The 18,098-nt window shown below is 35.9% G+C and overlaps 1 pseudogene; it reads left to right on the top strand.

Moving 5' to 3' along the window:
• The first annotated feature begins 13,378 nt into the window (after positions 1-13,378).
• On the top strand, positions 13,379-14,302 carry LOC100511701 (annotated as a pseudogene).
• The last annotated feature ends 3,796 nt before the right edge of the window (positions 14,303-18,098 follow it).

The raw sequence follows: 18,098 nt of genomic DNA, 5'->3' as shown, positions 1-18,098 counted from the left end.
AAACCATTCCCAGTTAAAACAACAGGAGAGCTCACCTAAAGCAGTCAACAATGAAACAGACCTCTGCAGTCTGACAGACTTTGAGTTCAAAAGCGAGACAGTGAAAATACTGAAGGAATTAAAAGAGGATATGAATGGTATGCAGATTCCTTTAGAAAGGAACTAGAAAATATAAGGAGCCAAGACAATCTAGAAAATTCATTTGCAGAGATACAAACTGAACTAAAGGCAATAAAGGTCAGAATGAATGATGCAGAGGAATGAATTAGTGATGGGGAAGATAGAATAATGGAAATCACCCAAACATGACAGCAGACAGAAAACCAAATGAAAAAAAACCATGAAAGCCATATAAGAGACCTATGGGATAATATAAAGTGGGCCAATCTACACATAAGAGGAATTCCAGAAGGAGAAGAAAAAGAAAAGGGAAATGAAAATATATTTGAGGAAATTATGGCTGAAAACTTTCCAAATCTAAAGGATACTGATGTCAAGATACAGGAAGCACAGAGGGCCCCAAACAAGTTGAACCCAAATAGGACCACCCAAGACATATTGTAATAAAAATGGCAAAAGTTAAAGAGAGGATTCTAAAGGCAGCAAGGTAAAGCAAAGCATTAATGATAAGGGACCCCATAAGGCTATCAGCTGATTTCTCTACAGAAAAACTGCAGGCCAGAATGGAGTGGCAAGATATATTTAAAGTGCTAAAAGGAAAAAATTTGCAAGCTAGAATACTCTATCCAGCAAGAATATCATTTAAAATAGAAGGGGAAATAAAGAATTTCTCCAACGAACAAAAGCTAAAAGAGTATAGCAATACAAAGCCCATTCTAAAAGAAATGTGAAAGGGCTTCTATAAATTAAAAAAAAAAAAAAAAAGGAAAATCTAGGATGGAGGAAACCACGATTGGAAAGCAGTCACTTAAATAAACCAGCATACTGATCTAAACATGAAGCCATTAAAAGAAAAAGAAAAAAAAGACATCAAATTCATACAGTGTGGGCAATGGAAGTAAGAAAAATTAGATTCTTTTTCATTTTTTTTAAGGATGTGTTTGAGCCTATATGATTATCAGGCTAAAGCAAGCAGATATAGGAAGGGATTAATATACTTAAAAAACAGGGCAACCACAAATCAAAACTGAACATTACATTCACAAAAACTGAAAAGAAAAGTATTCAAACATAAAATAAATGGAAATCATCCAACCAAAAAAAGAAAGGAAGAAAAGAGAAACATAGAATCAACTGGAAAACAAGGTTTCATATGAGAATAAATACATAGCTATCAATAATCACCTTAAATGTCAATGGACTGAATGTGCTAATCAAAAGACAGAGTGGCAGATTGGATTAAAAAAGCAGAAACCTTCAATCTGCTGCCTACAAGAGACTCCCCTTAGGGCAAAGAGCACGTATAGATTGAAAGTGATGGGATGGGAAAAGATATTTCATGCCAATGGACCAGACAGGAAAGCAGGAGTTGCAATACTCATATCAGACAAAATAGACTTTAAAACAAAGGCCATAAAGGAAGACAAAGGACACTATTTAATGGTTAAAGGATCCATACAAGAAGAGGATATTACTGTCGTCAATATATATGCCCCTAATATAGGAGTACCCAGATACCTACAACAAATACTAATAGACATAAAAGGAGAAATTTATGGGAATACAATCATAGTAGGAGACTTTAACACCCCACTGACATCAATGGACAGATCCTCTAGACAGAAAATCAATAAAGCAAAAAAAAAAAAAAAAAAAAAAAGAAAGAAAGAAATTGCTGGAGATTCAAAGGTGGTTTCACCAGTTTATCCTCTCACCAGAGCTGTTTGTCTAGTTGTTCCATATCTTTCACAGACTTTGATATTTTCAGGCCTTTTTATTTTCTTAAGTATGTAGCAATATTAATTGTGGTTATAATGTATATTTCCCTGATAACTAGTAACCTGGGACATCTTTTCATATGATTATTATCTATTTGAATATTCCCTTTTGTGAAGTATCTAGTTATCTCTTTTTGCCCAGATCTTACGAGTGGATAGTGTAGTTGAGACAAGCAAAATTCTTTTTCTTTTTCTTTTGTTATTTAAGTTTTATGAAGTATAGTTGATTTACAATGTTATGGTCATTTATACTGTACAACACAGTATTCACTATATATACACACATCCATTCCTTTTCAGATTCTTTTTCCATATAGATTATCCCAAAATATTGAGCAGAGTCCCCTGTGCTATATATCAGGTTCCCACTAACCAGTCATTCCATATACCACAATCCCAAACCCCTAGTCCATCCCTCCCCCTTCCCCTCTGCCCCTTTGGTAACTCTAAGTTTGTTTTTGAGGTCTGCGAGTCCATTTCTATTCTGCAAATAAGTTCATTTGTATCCTTTTTTTTTTTTAGATTCCACATTTAAGTGGTATTATTTGATGTTTGGCTTTCACTGAGACAAGAAAAATCTTGAAACATAAATTACACTGCTGGCAAGAGAAGAAAAACATTAGATACTGTGTATCAAAGAAATTCAAATTATAGCTTAACATACTCCCTTTAAAAACAAAGGAACATTTGCTTGACTAAGGAAAATTTTCCAAATCTTTAAAAATGAGATAATATAGAGGGAGGAGACCAAGATGGTGGAGTAGAAAGATGCTGAGCTCACCTCCTTCCACAAATATATCAAAGATATATCTACATGTGGAGCAGTTCTCCCTGAAAGCAAAGTGGAGACTGGCAGAAAGACTCTTCCACAACCAAGGCTATAAGAAAGATCCATGCAGAATCGAGTAGGAGAGGAAGAGAAATGATCAGATGGGATCTACACTTTAGGAGGGATCATAGAAGAGGAAAGGTTATCATGGGCTTGGAGATCCTTCATGGGGAGTGAGCAGTTCAGACCACATATTGGACAGCCAGGCCTGGAATCCAACACTGGGAAGACAAGTCCCCTTAACTAGTTTGAAAACCAGTGAGACTTATAATAAGAGGGCTGTATGAAACCCAAATTCCATTTGTGAAGGGCATATACATGGCTGTTCACTCCCTGAACAAGGTGGACAAAGCAGGTTGAAACTGCCTGGGGCCCTGACTGGTTTCCAGCCACCACCCCAGCATGTACCCCTGACTGTGCCAGTCACCCACTCTAGCCCTAAGCCCCAGCACAGCTCCCCAGTAGGGTGAAAACGTTATTGCCTTAGGGAGTGTACAATTGGCAGGGGATGGAGCTCACTTGAACCCAGCGCTGCATCTGAACCTGGCAAGGGTAGCCATTGCTGACACTCACAGAAATAGTAGATCAAGAGCCATCTTGAGCTCTGACTGGCAGCCTGGACAGTCCAAGCTGAGCACCCACCCTGGCCCATCTTGCTCCAGCACTGCTCAGCTCTGGGGTGATGGTACCATTGCTGAGAAGGGGAGAGGTGAGTATACACTTGGAACAGAACCAGCTGTACCCAACTTTCAGGGCTTCTGCTTCAGCACCTTAGTACCTCATCTTGCCCCCTATAAGATGGTGATGACTCCTGAAGATAGAAGATGCTCTGGTTCACACCTAGCTCTGGCTCAAGACCTCTACCTTCAGCCTCACCTCCCACCAAGGTGATAGCTGCTAGCATATCCTTAGAGAAATTGTGACCCACACTCACTTCAGACCCAACTTTCCCCCAACTGGACAAACACAGACTGCATAAGGACACTTCCAAAGAAGGACCCCCTTTCAAGACCAGAACAATAGTATTCCACCTAATCTCATAGAAACTGATAAAGTTAAACAAAATGAGAAGGCAGAGGAATTTATTTCAAATGAAGGAAAAAGAAAAAAAAACTGAAAAAGCAATGAATAAAACAGAAAAAGAATTTATCAGATAAAGAGTTCAAACCATTAGAAACAAGAATGTTAACTAAATATGGAGAAGTAAAAGATGAACAAAATAAGAATTTTGAATAGGTTCAAGAAAATATATAAAAAAGAATCATTTAAAGTTGAAGAATGGAGTAACTGAAATGAAAAATACACTAAAAGGAATTAACAACAGACTGGGTAATACAGAAGGATGCATAAGTGCCCTAGAAGATAGAATAATTGGAATCACCCAAACAGGACAATAAAAAGGGAAAAATAATGAGAATGTTTAAGGAACCTGTGAGATAATATCAAACATACTAACATTTGTATTATAAGGGGACCTAGAAGGAGAAGAGAGAGAAAAGGGTTAAAAATGAATGTGATTTAATTATGGTTGAAAACTTCCCAAGACTAAAGAAGGAAAGAGATGTCTAGGTAGAAGACACAGGATGAACCCAAAGAGACCCACAGCAAGACATAGCATAATTAAAATGGCAAGAATTAAAGAGAAAATTCAAAGGGCAGCCAGAAAAAAACAAGTCACATAAAAGAGAACCCCCATAAGGCTATAGACAATACTGACAGACAAAACTGGAAAATTTACACTGCTTGATTTCATTACTTTTTCCAAACTGCAGTAACTAATAGAGCTTGGTTTTGGTATAAGGAAACACATAGATCACTAAGCAAAATTTCAGAAATTGAGACCTGATTGAAATTAAAAGATGTTTATTTGGAACTTGTTAGAACTGCAGCCTGAGAGACACAGATTCAAGAAGTGCTCAAATTGTGTTCCACTGAACTCCTGAATGGTGAAGGCTTATAAAAAGGCAAAAACGACAAGTATATTTACATGAATTGTTTATCAAGAATTATAATTGGATCTAGCAAGAAGTAAGGGTGCTTGTTAAGCAAAGATTGATTAGAGTCCAAAATAGTTGCATAGTTACAGGGCAATAACCTTGAGACCCAAGGTTGAAGCTAGCAGATGTTGTTTTAAAACACCTGCTGTCTTTGGGTTTGGTGCAGGTTTCAGAAAGTTCACGTTCTCCGTGGTGCAGAAATGTGTCTGAAACAGAGCCTCAGTGGCCTCCTGTCTCCATTTTGCATGCCTGAACTGTGATTACTCCTTTTAATTTCAATCTGTCATCAAAATCAATGAAATAGCATGTGCAATCTAGATTTTGACTCACATACCACCCAGTATATGACAAAATGCTACTGTAATTCAGTGAAGGGAAAGATGGCCCTGTAAATAAATTGTCTAAAGCAATCAGATAGTCATAGGAAAAATAAATGTTCCATACTCCCTACATTGTATGATACACAAAACATAAGATGGAAGAATATACACCTAACTGTAGAGGTAAAACAGTAACATTAGAATGCAATGACAATAATAAATTACCCTTATATTCTTAATTTCTTGAAATAGATTTTACCAAAAATTTTTAAATTGTTTAATGAAAGAAAACATTGAGAAAGTGAAAATTTGACATATACCAAAGAAGATATCCCAAATTCATATATTCAACAATATTCTTAATTTTTTAATGTATAAAGAACACAAAAATGTAATTTTCATAGTGTATGGTAGGTAGGGTTTCTCAATCCTTGCACTATTGACATTTTGGGCTGGATAATTATTTTTTGTAGAATGTCTCAAACATGTTCTACAATATTTTCTTAGCCTCTTTGCTGAAACTCCATCTTGTCCTGCTTTACTTTACCCCATCTTCCTGCTTAAAAAACAGTCACTGTGCTGGTAAATGACTTAGGCTTAAGAACAAAGACCTAAAGGCATAAATTATTCACTGGGTCAGCTGAATGAGGACATAATGCATTGGTCTAGGCGCGCTGGACCTGTGCAGAATGGCACGCCATTTGCACAAGCATAGTATGTCCTCTAAAGAATAAGAGGAAGATGAGCTTCATGGCTAGAAGGGGTTTATGAGGGGTCTTTAGCAAGATATGCATTAGCAAGGAGAGCAGAGGTGCAAACCTAGGTGTGCTGGGTTGCTGCAGATAGGCAGCCATCTGCAGAAGCACAATGGTGATTCTCTAGAATGCTATGCATAGATAGCTGAGGCCAAGCTTCCTCAATGCTAATGATTGTTAAGTGCCTAAAGGTCAGAATAAAAGCTTAATCAGCAACTGGCTGTGTGACTTTTAAAATAACTTAAAAAAACCTATATCCTGCACTTACAACCCCTCCTCACTTGACATAATCATCAAGAGCACAATAAAAGCAGTGTGTTTTCTTGAGTGGGCTCTTGCTCCCTGAGACCTTGAGTCCCCGGTTCCCACCTTTACTTAAGATAAATGTGTCTTGTTTTATGTTAACTTTTTTCCTTAAGTTTCACGGCACCCGTTCTTCAGCCCCAACCTGCTGAGCTGGTCTCAGCAGTAGAAGACTTTCTTGTTCATTTTAAGTTGTTCAGCAGCATTCCTGGCTTCTATCCATTAGATGCCAATAGCGCACCTAGATGTGACATTCAATAAAGTCCCAGATATTGCCAAATATCCTTTTATTGAGAACCACTGATATACAACATCCCATCAAAATTAATAAAAATTCAAAGAAGTAAAATATAGCCTGTAACCAAGAGAAATATATTGAGAAATTATTTAGATAAGTGGATTTTTAAAATTATAATGGGAAAAATCACATCAAAACATATAATAAGTGCTGAAAATGAGTAATTAAAAAATCTTAAAATACGCAAGAGGAAAAATAAACTTTATATATTGAAGGGCAAAAAAATAAGGAACTCAGAATTTTTTCAGAAAATATGTAAGCCATCTTTAAAATAATAACAGAAAAAAATTCTCTCAACTTATTTCAAAGCTATTTTTCAAACATAAAAATGAAACTTTTGGGGGAGGGGTGGCTTCACCCACAGCATATGGAAGTTCCCAGGCTAGGGGTTGAATCGGAGCAGTAGATCCTGGTCTATTCCACAGCCACAGCAAAATCAGATCTGAGCCACATCTGTGACCTACACCACAGCTCAGGGCAACGCCAAATCCTTAACCCATTGAGTGAGGCCAGGATCAAACCCACATCCTCATGCATACTAGTTTGTTAACCACTGAGGCACAGCGGAACTCTCTGAGGTAATTTTAAGCACACAAAAAATTAAAGATTCTTGGCAATCATTGCTTATAAATAGAAATGTTAAATGAATTGTAATGGCATTTTGTTACATTATTGTATGTACAATAGAAGTTTGACATTGACAATAGTACAGAGGAGAGAGAAGATAAATTTTTTTTGTTTTATATGAAATGGTATAATATTGAAGGTACTAGAATGAGATAATATAAAGTTGCATATTATATGCTCTACAGAAACCATGAAAATGAAAAGGAAAAAAAAAGAGGAAGAAAAAAGAAATAAAAGAAAGAGAGGTTAGCTAACGTAATCATTTATGTCTAGTGGCTGCTAATTGAACAGCCAGTCTAAAGCATTTGATTAATTCCTGGTCAAATTAAAAGAGGTATTTGGATTACTGATGGGGTTTCTAGAATGAGGGCCATGTTGCTTGCAAATCAGCCAAATAACTGAAGACAGTAAAACTCTTGAAGAAGATAAAGGGAAATCACCACATGACAGATGTATCAAGTGTCCATATTTAGCCTTGCAGGTGGAATTCAGCTCACAGCCTCAGTGATATCTTCAGATGTTCATAGGCTCTCAAATCCAGTGGTCTTGCTGTGGTCAAGTAGATTGGCCCTAGATAACTGCAAAATAAAACTATTCTCATCTTGCATACTAAATCATGGAAATTTTATGGGAACTTTGAGGAAGATTAAAAAGTTCACATAGAATACTCCTAAAAAAAAATCAATGCACCTGGTCTGAGCCAGAGACTGGAATGCAAGGTCTTAGATGATGCAGGAATTCATAGAATTCCTACTTGAATCATGAAATAAGGAACTTGGAACATCCAAACAAAGAAAAGATGGGCATACTTCTCTCACATACACCCGCTGAAGCCACTACTCTGAACTGAACTCCATGCCTATGGGAAAAAAGAATCTGGAGATGATTTTAGTCACATTTCTCTGAAGACAGGGCATATGCAGAATCAGCAAATGGATTATATGGACTCCTTCGTGAAGCACCAGTGATCTGAAAATGAGTATTCAATAGAATAGCTTCTATACAGTCTAGTCCATAATATATTGAAAAATATATTTTGATTGCATATGAAAGCAAGCAAAGGGAATACTCTATAGGAATAGTGTCTTAGAACTGGAGGTGGGAACAAGGAAATAAAGGAAAACGTAGTAACCTAATTTATACCTTCATGTCTTCTGTTTTGATAGGCCTAGTTGCATTTAAAATAATACCAGGCCTAAGGTTAGTTTACAGTAAATGTTAGATTTTTTGTATTTCATGCTTGTTAATACTCTCAAGTAAGTTTTCACATTAGAATACTCAAGACCTGATAGTGGTTTTATATTGCTTCTCTTAACTGTTGTCCATAAGTAAACATATCGATTTCTATAATTATGCAATACAGAAAAATTTCCTCTGTTGTAATTCAGGGAAAACAACATAGCATCTTTAATAATTCCCACTGGTATTTGATCACCAGTTGGGCATTGTTCGGTCTCAAAATAGATCCTTTCTTTATTACTACCTTCTTAATATTTAGGACCCCTTTTCTTCCAGAGAAAATATTCGTATTTTTCGTTATTTGGGGGATAATGCCATTATTTGGGGGATGGGAAGCTCTCCAGGTTCAATGTGCCCTGAGTCAAGTCATGTCCTGAAACACTCTGAGGAGCTGGTAAGTCATGGAGGCAGTTTTAATGTAGATTAAAAGGATATAGAAACATACCTGGATACTGGCTTTCATTCACCTTGTCCATAGGTGAAATCAGATGTGAAACATCATTTAGAAGCTGAATAAGTGGTAAAATTATAGAATTCTAAAAAGCATTGTTATTCTGGTAGTCATACGAACATAGCATGTTCTCATTACACCTGTGACAACATGGGGAAAATTGTATAATTGAGTACTCTTCGATACAATTCAAGTGCTTTTATTTTCCATCTGCTCAATAGTTTCCTGGCTGAATGGAATCTTTACTATTGTTTTCAAAGAAATTTGTCATTTTCCTGTGCTTATAAACCTACCATCTCTAACACATCAATTTATCCTGTTCTGTTTGTTTTACTTTTCAAAAACATAGGTCAGCTAAATTGACTACAATCATGTGGACAAGGGCATGATTTGCATGACTTTTGGTAAATCTAACCTAAGCTATATTTGCTTTTATTTATTATTTTTCTATATAAATATTACAAATCATTTAAAATATAAATTTAATGGAATAAATTGTTAATATATACTCCAATATTTTAACATTTTGTTCTCTGTAGATAAAGCATGAGATGATCAATCACAATTTATCTTTTTCTCATCATATTTTGATAACTATAATCTCCTATGAGTAAATTTCAACTTCTAATGCTGTTATACTTAGTGCATGTGATAGTGAGTCTATACATTGAATTACAGTGTTGCTTTCAAAGTTTCATATAATCTATCCCCAGCAATTTTAGAATAATCTGAAAGTTTTTCACTGACAAGGAGAAGTTAGGGAACTTGTTTCTGCAGGAAAGGAGGATGCCAGGCTGACAATAAAAATGATCCTTTTGAAAACATCATCTTTTTCTCTTTTCTGTCTCCTCTTATCTCCTCCATACCCTTAGAGAGTCTGTGTGAGTGAGTGTGTGTGTAAAAGATTTGGGGTTAAAAACCTATATACAAAAATATCCTTTAAATAAATCATAAATTAATGCAATTTGTGCAAATTAACACTATAAAAACAGAAAAAAAAGTAGAAAAAGTCTTGGCATGTAAAAACCATTAATTATGTATCATTCATTGTGTTACTCAAAAAATTAACAAAATTTTTTAAAAGTTGTTTATTTTTAAATGTATTTTTTCACTCATTCACTCCATCAACAACTCTTATTGATGACCTTCATGTGAAAGTGTGTTCATGAGAAATATAAGAGTAATTTGTCTATTTTCAAGGACCTTAAAAATGATTTGGGGAAAGAAACAACACTAGAAATCAGATCCTAGGAATTAAACAAAGCTAGGATTAGAACAAATCTGTCTGCCTCTTGTTCTAGTGTTCTTTCTGTTTCAGAAGATCAATACCTAATACATGTGATATTCTTAGAAAATATTTAAGTTGTAGAACACATGAAACAGACCAAAAATACAATGGAAATGGTTATGGGCTTCATATCTAGAGAAGGTTTTATTATGTAGGAGAAAGGCCTTGAGGTGCCCTGATAGAAGAATTTGTGTAGCTAAAAAGATGAAAATAAGCAAGGATGGAAATGTTAAAGTGTATAAAATCATGAGGTAGTTGCTACTGAAATAGACTGAATGTTTGCAATACTAGAAAAGAGTATTTGATTTTTTTAGGGTAGGGGAGGACTTAACTCTCAAGGCCTAAGGGAATTTGTGGATTAATATGACAGTTAAGCAATTGCAAGTTTTTGAAAGAAACCAGTGATTTGATGAAAGCAGAATTCTTACAAGCAATGTTAGATTCCTAAAATCAGACTGTATTTGTGGGGTGATTACATTATGCATCATCTACAAAATGGAATTTATACAGCCATAAAAATTTAAAAATTTTTATGTGTTCATGTGAACATATTTTAATTTTTTCAGTGAAAAACCCAAGGAAAACAACTATGTATATAGTTTGAACACTGTTGTCTTAGTAAAAGGGTTATATATGTAAACAGTAATACTCACAACACACACACACACACATATACACACACAAACACTGTACAAATATGTGTGTTATTTTTCTTGAAAGATACCTAAGAAACAAATTGTTTACAGTTAGTTATATTGCTATGTGTGACATGGTTCTTTTTTCCATTAGTATAAGCTACTGTATTTTTTTTAAGTAAAAGAAAACTACACATTTCTAACATTTTGTTTTAAAATGGTGATTGTATTTCTGTTTCAAAATGCTTCAATAGTCTATTTAAAATTTAAAAATATGATTTAAGTTCTTAATTTCTGTTGATTTTGCCTTAAACTTACTTTAATCTAGATTCTTAATATGTATTATATAGTTATTCATTCATTTATTCAACAGATATTTGAGTATCATGCACTATTTCACATGCTAGAACGTATATAAATTACTTTGTGTATATTTGAAAACTGTCCTGCTCTCTTTAATGCAGTTTCAAAAATTAGACTTTAAAAAAAAGCATTAATCTAGATTCATAAAATATTGGACATAAAATTTAAAAGGATCTATAAACTTTCCAGACATGGAAATGAATACCTTTACATACTTGATGTGACTTAGTACTTTACATCAATCCATGTTTCTTAGAGTAGGAAACTGGCCAAAAGATGTATTTATATAGGGGAAAATACAACTGGAAAATGTGCTTGTGGAGTTGTCTTAAAGAAATGGAATATACAGCATTATGATGCTTCTTTCTCTTGAATGTTTGGGAGAGTAATTGCAGGGAATTGATGGGATACAGGAAAAGGAGATGCAAGGCTATTTCTGGGATTCACATAAGGTACCTTCACATGAAAGTACTTTCTCTGTGGTAAGTAATAACGGGGAAAAAAAAGAAGAATATACTTTATTTACTGAAAAAGCTTTATAAAAATTTACTTGTTTATTTTTAATTTTTTATGGCCGCACCTGTGGCATATGGAAGTACCCGGGCCAGGGATTGAATGCAAGCCACAGCTGAGAGCTACACTGCAGTGGACTGGGGATGGAACCTGCACCTCCGCACCAACCCAAGCAGCTATAGTCAGACTTTTTACCCACTGTGCCACAGCAGGAACTTGTAAAAATTTAGATAATTTAGAAGCTATTAATGATGAAAGTTATTTTTAAAAAGGCAAAGCTGGTAAAATCAGTTTTACAATAAGTAAAGGCTGATGACAAAGTTACCTCATACATTAGATGATTAACTGAGAGAATTATATTTCTTTTTTTAATTTAATTTCATTTATTTATTTTTATTTCCCGAATACATTATTTTTTTTCTAGGGTATAGCAGGGTGACCCAGTTACACATATATGTATACATTCTTTTTTCTCACATTATCATGCTCCATCTTAAGTGACTAGGCATAGTTCCCAGTGCTACACAGCAGGATCTCATTGCTCATCCAATCCAAAGGAAATAGTCTGCATCTATTAACCCCAAGCTCCCAAGCCATCCCACTCCCTCCCCTTCCCCCTTGGCAACCACAAGTCTTTACTCCAAGTCCATGATTTTCTTTTCTGTAGAAAGCTTTGTTTGTGCCATATATTAAATTCCAGATATAAGTGATAACATATGGTATTTGTCTCTCTTTCTGACTTACTTCACTCAGTATGAGAGTCTCTACTTGCATCCATGTTGCTGCAAATGGCATTATTTTGTTCTTTTTATGGCTGAGTAGTATTCCATTGTGTATATATACCACATCTTCCCAATACAATCATCTGTCGGTGGATATTTGGGTTGTTTCCATGTTTTCTTTTACCAATATAAACTAGTTAACTAGTGAGCTGTGAGGGACTGGAGTGTAGAAGAATAAAGGTACATTTCTTAGAACCTAAAAGCTTACATTTAAGACTTGATTTATGTTTTAATTCATATTTTTTAAGAGTCTATTTCAAAATATGATGCTTGAGAATCCAGGATGTATTTTCTACAATTATAATTTCCAGGTTAAAAAACTCAATATTATTCTGTGAATATAAAACCCACTGTGATTATTTTATTCATGGAAGTCTTTATCACACAAAGAGGCATCCAATATCATGTAGTCCAATTTTTTTTTTTAATTTTAATGAGGAGGAAATTTAACCATCAAAAGGAAAGTTACTTAAGGAGTTGCCATTGTGGCTTAGTGGTAATGAACCCGACTAGTATCCACGAGATTGCAGGTTCGATCTCTGGCCTTGCTCAGTGGTTTAAAGATCTGGCATTGCCCTGAGCTGTGGTGTAGGTTGCAGATGTGGTTCGGATCCAGCATGGCTGTGGTGTAGGTGGGTGACTACAGCTCCAGTTTGACTCCTAATCTGGGAACTTCCATATTCCACAGCTGTGGTCCTAAAAAAACAAAAAGAAAGAAAAAGGAAAGTTATTCATCCTGTGATGTCCAGTGAGTAGTTCAGCTAGGTGTTGTATTGAAGTCTTCTGATTCCAAGTTCACAACTTATACAATTGTGGTTTCATGTACTATTTTTATTTTTGTCTTTCAGAATGCATTTTCTGAATTCTACTATTTTGTATAATTCTCTGGGCCATTCAGGAAATCATTGACCAACAAAATTTCCCAAAAGTAGAGGGTGCTTGTAAGTTCAATATCCTGTCTGAATAGCAAAAGTGGACAGAACACAAACAAGCCTTTCTGTAAAAACAATTTTCTTCCTCCTTATTCTCACTCATTTTGATTATTATGGAATTAAGTTAACATCATGGTAAGTTGACAACATGGAAAAGACAAACCATTCAGAGGTATCTGAATTCATGTTGTTGGGACTTTCCAAATCTCAGAATCTTCAGATTTTGTTCTTTCTGGGATTCTCTGTGGTCTATGTAGGGATTGTGTTAGGAAACCTCCTCATCTTGGTTACTGTAACTTTTGATTCACGCCTTCACACACCAATGTATTTTCTGCTTATCAATCTCTCCTTTATTGATATGATCTTGGCTTCTTTTGCCCCCTAAGATGATTGCAGATTTCCTCTGAGAACAGAAGACCATCTCCTGGTGGGGATGTTATTCTCAGATGTTCTTCATGCACCTCGTAGGCGGGAGTGAGATGATGTTGCTTGTAGCCATGGCAATAGACAGATATGTTGCCATATGCAAACCTCTCCATTACATGACTATCATGAGCCCACGAGTGCTCACTAGCCTATTGTTATCTTCCTATGCAGTTGGATTTGTACACTCATCTAGTGCAATGGCTTTCATGTTGAATTTGCCCTTCTGTGGCCCCAATGTTGTGGACAGCTTTTTCTGTGACCTTCCCCTGGTCATCAAGCTTGCGTGCAAAGACACCTACATGCTACAGCTACTGGTCATTGCAGACAGTGGCCTCCTGTCCCTAGTCTGCTTCCTCCTCTTGCTTGTCTCCTACACAGTAATCATTTACTCTGTTAGGCACCGCACTGCTAGTGGCTCCTCTAAGGCCTTCTCCATCTCTCAGCTCACATCACAGTTGTGACTCTCTTCTTTGCCCCTTGTGTCTTTATTTATGTATGGTCCTTCAGCAGATACTCTGTAGATAAGATTCTTTCTATATTTTATACAATTTTCACACCTCTCTTAAATCCTATTATTTATACACTAAGGAATCAAGAGGTAAAAGCAGCTATTAAGAAGATAAGGAATGTATACATGTATGTATAACTCGGTCACCAAATTGACAAAACACTGTAAACCAGCTATAATGGAAAAAATCATTATATAAAAAAATAAAATAAAGTAAGGCAACCAGTGGAACCTAATCAAACTCAGAAGCTTTTGCACAACAAAGGAAACTATCAAAAAAAAGAGAAAAAAAACCAAAAAGACAACCTAAAAATGGAAGAAAATAGTTGCAATGATGCAACCTACAAGGGCTTAATCTCCAAAATATGCAAAGAACTCATATAACTCAATAGCAAAAAAACCAAAAACCCGATTGAAAAATGGGCAGAGGACTTGAATAGATATTTCCAAAGAAGACATATGGATGGCCAACAGACATGTGAAAAAATGTTCAACATCACTAATTGCTAGATAAATGCAAATCAAAACCACTGTGAGATACCACCTCCTACCCATCAGAATGGCTATCATTAATAAGTCTACTAGTAACAAATGCTGGAGAAGGTGTGGAGAAAAGGGAACCTTCCTACACTGTTGGTGGAAATGTAAATTGGTACCACCACTATGGAAAACAGTATGGAGGCACCTTAGAAAAGTAGATGTAGAACTACCATATGATCCATCAGTCCCACTCCTGGGCATACATCCAGATCAAAAATTTCATTGAAAAAAATACATTCACCCCATTGCAGCACTATTCACAATAGCCAAGACATAGAAACAACCTAAATGTCCATCAGCAGATGAATGGATTAAAAAGAAGTGGTACATAAACACAAAGGAATACAACTCAGCCATAAAAAGAACAAAATAATGCCATTTTCAGCAAAATGGATGGAACTAGAGATTCTCATACTAAGTGAGGTTGGAAAGAGAAAGACAAATACCATATGATATCACTTATATCTGGGATGTAATATATGCACAAATGATTCTATCTATAGAAAAGAAACCAACTCATAGACATAGAGAACAGATTTGTGGTTGCCAAGGGTGGGGGAGGGAATGGGATGCATTGGGAGTTTGGAGTTAGTACATGCAAACTATTGTATCCATTCGAGAGGATAAGCAATGAGAATCTATTGCATAGCACAGATTACTATATCCAATCACTCTTGATGAACATGATGGAGCATAATGTGAGAAAAAGAATATATGTATAACTGGATCACATTGCTGTACAGAAGAAATTGACAGAACATTTTAAATCAACTATACATACATACATAAATTGAAAGTTAACAACTCCTAGCAAAAACTGAAACAAGTTTCCAAGGAGATTACTTAGTGACTGCAGTCTCCTGAGTTTCTTTCCTAGCTTAAATAAGAAACCAAGAATTAGAAAGGAGAATTTATGGGAGTTCCCATCATGGCTCAGCGGTTAATGAATCTGACTAGTATCCATGAGAACACAGGTTCAAAACATGGCCTCAGTGTGGGTTAGGGATCTGTCATTGCTGTAAGCTGACCTGTGGTGTAGGTTGCAGACTCGCCTCGGATCTGGCATTGCTGTGGCTGTGATGTAGGCCAGCAGCTACAGCTCCAATTTGACCCCTAGCCTGGGAACCTCCATGTGCCGGGGGTGCAGCCCTAAAAATAAAATTAAAAATAAATAAATAAATAGAATTAAGGGAAAGTAAGATAGAGGAAGGAAAACACCTAAAATTTTTCTAAGCATTAATTCTCCATGCCACAAGGGTATGGAGAATTTACAATAATGGGCTTTCTAATTTCCTCAAAAGACAGTCGAGATGTTGTCCTAAATCCCATGCCTTCCAAAGAGGCAGTCAAACTTATTACTAAAATATCCATCTTCACAGACAAATTTTAACATTATTTTAAGAGCTTTTCTTACTCTAGTACCTATCAGCTGAGTCCAGAATTCCAGTGGACATCACAAACTGTAAGTCACCACTAGGAATTAAACTATTCTGAAAAATCAAGGCAGGCAGGTAACAAGAAATTATCTAATGTCAAAATCATTGTTTATGATTTTTAGATTTATTTCCTACCATAGATTTAAAAAGCTAAGTCTTTAAGGCCACTGAAAGCATGGATGAGCCTTCCAAATTTCAGGAGGCATTAAATACATGCAATACATGTCATTATCTTAATTTGCAAGATCATAGCCCTTTGTTCAGAATTGTTCTCCCAAATGATTATATTTTGTTCATAACTGGTCAGATAGGTTGATATGTCTCAAAAAGAATAGGAATTGAGTCTACTCAAGAGTGTTGGAAAGCAATTCTTCTGTCTGTATTAAAAATAAAGATTTTGGAAAACTAATAGAATTGTATGAAATTAAGTAGATAACTAGCTTGTCTAGTAAAGTCTTTGAGTATCTCAGTGTTGTTAGCTAGTTGCTGTTTTTATCCCCATTCTTAATGTGTAAGTGAACTGAGGCAAAGGGGCTTTATAATTTACCTAAGTTTCCACATCTAGCAAGTAAAAAAAAAAGTGAGATACAAACTCAATCTGTTTTTTGAAGCTATGCTGCTTCTAACAGTGTTACTCAAATTTTGGAAACCACACTTCCCAAAATCCAGAAAGAGTTTAAATCATAACAGAGGGAATCTGAGTCCATGGACAAATAATGTAATTTATTGCTTTTATACAGTCACAACAAAAAAAAGTGATATGCTCCTCCAATGAAAGAATTAATACTTTCTCCAATAAGTTTCTCAAGGAAGGATGCAGTTACAGAAGGCTCAAGATAGAGATTAGTGGAGTTCCTGTCATGGTGCAGTGAAAAAGAATCTGACTAGGAACCATGAGGTTGTGGTTCGATCCTTGACTTCACTCAGTGGGTTAAGGATCCAGCATTGCTGTGGCTATGGTGTAGGCCAGCAGCTACAGCTCTGATTGGAACTCTAGCCTGGAAACCTCCATATGCCACAGGTGCAGCCTAGAAAGGACAAAATTCAAAAAGACAAAAAAAAAAAAAAAAAAAAAAAAAAAAGATTAGCCATCCACTCAGCTGCAAGCCTGATAAGGCCCATGTTTACTGTAGCAGAGGTGTGGACCCTGAGGAACCAGCAGGCCTCTCCTGGGACCTATGTGGAGCAAGCTAAGCCACCTTGGAAATCAGAATTAAGCAGAATACTTTTATGTCCAATATTTACAGATGCTGTTGGGAAGTAATAAATAGATGCTGAATGTGGGGAAAAGTGATATAGAACATTGCAACTCTTAAGACTCACCTGCTCACATGTATTGGAGTTTTGGAAGCAACTGCATATGATAAATATGATGAAATGTACAAATAGTGTTATTGTAAAAAGCTAAACACAAAACAGCAAAGAATTTATAATTTTAGCCATAGAAATTTAATAGAGGTGTAGTGGGTAGAATAGCATCCCGAAAAATTCATGTCCATCTGGAATTTCAGAATGTGACCTTACTTGGAAATACAGTGCTTGAAGATGTAACTAAGATAAGGATCTAAATGAGATCATACTAGATCAGGGTGGTGCCCTAAACCAGTGAGAGTGCCCAAAGGAAAGAGAAAAGGACACACAGATATCAGACAAGAGCCATGTGAAGACACAGGTAAGGAGAAATTGGAGTTATGCAGCCACAAGCCCAGGTACATCTCAGGCTGCCAGAAGCTGGAGAAGGCAGGGCAGGATCCTTCCTTGGAGCCTTCGGAGGGAACATGGCCCTGCTGACACCTTGACTTCAGACCACTGCCTCCTGCCTCCAGGATATGGGACAATATTTTTATGTTGTTTGAAGCCATGATGCTTGTGGTAATTTGTTAGGGTAGCCCTAGGAAATTAATATGATCAACAAAACTGATTCTTGTACAAGGAAAAAAAAAATAAGCTAAATAAAA

Source organism: Sus scrofa, unplaced genomic scaffold, assembly GCF_000003025.6.
Source record: "Sus scrofa isolate TJ Tabasco breed Duroc unplaced genomic scaffold, Sscrofa11.1 Contig1966, whole genome shotgun sequence".
NCBI classification, from domain to species: Eukaryota; Metazoa; Chordata; class Mammalia; order Artiodactyla; family Suidae; genus Sus; species Sus scrofa.
This window is presented reverse-complemented; position numbering and strand designations above follow the sequence as displayed.